Here is a 2,315-nt window from a genome sequence, read left to right as displayed (position 1 = left end):
TATTGTACACACACACACACACACACACACACACACACACACACACACACACACACACACACACACACACACACACACACACACACATAATTCTACATTATATCTCACCTATGATACATGCAATCGCATATTTGTATAACAAATTCGTCGCAATAAAACGTCTAAATCTAATTCCAAGGATTCGACATTATTTGTTCGTGTAAACTACATGTTTGTATAGATTACTATCATTTATCTTAATTGAAAATAACTTTGTCAATTCAATAACACCATTAAAACAAATACTTATGTTATTGTTTTAATAAAATTTTATTTGTTTCATTAATACTGTTATTTGTTTAATTAATACTATTGTAACAAATCAAAAAGATTATTTTTAATTAAAATAATGCTGTTGTACTGTTACTGTTGTAGTGTTGTAGTGTACTCTCCTCTTATTCTATTCATAACTCGGAAGGGATTTTCACGTTTTTTTTCGCTATTACGAGATTTCAGTGTAATTGCCGCAATTAATGTTTCAAAACACATACAAAGAATTGATATATTTAATCAAAGATATAAAAAAATGAAGATTTGATATTTGATTATATTAGATATGTTTTTCTCGTTTTGAATTGTTATGCTGATTTGAATTTAATGATTTGATCGCCGTCTTCTACAATAAATAAAGTATATTGAATGAGAGAATCGCAGAAACCTAATTAATATATATCTATAATTGCATATTAATGTAATGATACATGTTATTAATAATTCTTTAATAATGCGCTTCATTGTCACATTTTTTGAAATTGTGCATACAATATCACGATTATATATTTTTGTCTTAATCAAAAGTTATAATAATTCAAGTCTTCTATATTAATTATATAATGTGCGTAAAATTATATAATGTAAAATTAGTGGTCTTATTTTTCGTCTACGCAAAACAGTGCAAATATCTTTGCTGTGTTAATGTGCGGGATGTTAATCGTCAAGCGAATCATTGCTTCATGCAATCGTATCTTCTTTGCGTTAGCTTTCATTCGCAATAAAGTATCGCAAAGTGTTACGTGATCATCATATTCTGATGATTGATATGCGCAGAGTCGCTGCTAGTCCTTTTGGGAATGCGTTTATATGAGCGCTATGAAGGAACATTAATGGTGAAACAGTGGGAGGAAAAAGAGAAAGCTTAGTCTGGAAGTTATGGGACGACAATGAAGCATCCAAGAGATAAGTAATTTATTTATGCATTTATGTATATACAGAGTGTCTGGAAATAATCGCCAAATATTTCATGAGCAAGTAGAGCGGACTAAACTGAGTCGAAAAAGTCCTCTACCATTTTGTAAATTTCCCCAATAGTTAACGAGATATTAATCCTTAAAGATAGCCGAATACGCGCGCTCACTGGCCTACTACTGTGAAGTGTATACGTCTACCGAATGCTTGGCGCACGGGCCTTAGAAATTGGGGATTGGCTGGCAAGCGCTCCGCGCACACCGTCGCAAGCCTCTATAGCTCGGACGGTGCGCTTGCCAGGTTATCCCCTCCTCACGGCCCGCGCGCCAAACGATCGGTAGGTGTACACTTCACAATAGTATTCGGTATTGGGAAAATTTACAAAATGATAGAGGACTTTTCGACTTAGTTTAGTCTACTTGCCCATGAAATATTTGGCGATTATTTCCAGACACCCTGTATGTGTGTGTGTGTGTGTGTGTGTGTGTGTGCGCGCGCGCGCGCGCGCGCGTGTGTGTGCGTGTGTGTGTGTGTGCGTGCGTGCGTGCGTGCGTGTAACATTTTTGATCATTAAAAAATTTTTTAAATTTTCTAAATTAAATTTATGGATAATATCGCGACTTGTATACTAAGAGTGCAAATATTTTCTTGTCAATATTTGTATATAAATTTTAGGAATATGTTATATTCTAAATTATGATGAGATTTGGGCAATTTTTAAATATTATAATTTATAATTTATAGTAGCCCAAATCATAATGTAGTTCATTGTGAATAGTTAGAGGTAATGTTTTGACAATTTTTTAGAAATATGACAGAATCAAAATGTTAGTATACTCAAAGTGTCAAATGATCGTATTTTGGTATTGATTGTGCAGGATTGCAACCAGCCTTTTTGTAGTGATTTTGTGTGAGTGCCATGAAACAGCAAGAATTAGATATAAGAAAAAACGGAAAAAAAAAGAAAAGAAGGAGGTGTGAAAGGCATCTTGCGACGGAGCATCCAAAAGGTATATAATTTATTAGTGTACCTTCAAACAGTGACACAAATGACACGGTGTGACATGGTGTGGATCATTATATCCTTGTTA

This window comes from Atta colombica, unplaced genomic scaffold (genome assembly GCF_001594045.1).
Source record: "Atta colombica isolate Treedump-2 unplaced genomic scaffold, Acol1.0 scaffold297, whole genome shotgun sequence".
NCBI classification, from domain to species: domain Eukaryota; kingdom Metazoa; phylum Arthropoda; class Insecta; order Hymenoptera; family Formicidae; genus Atta; species Atta colombica.
This window is presented reverse-complemented; position numbering follows the sequence as displayed.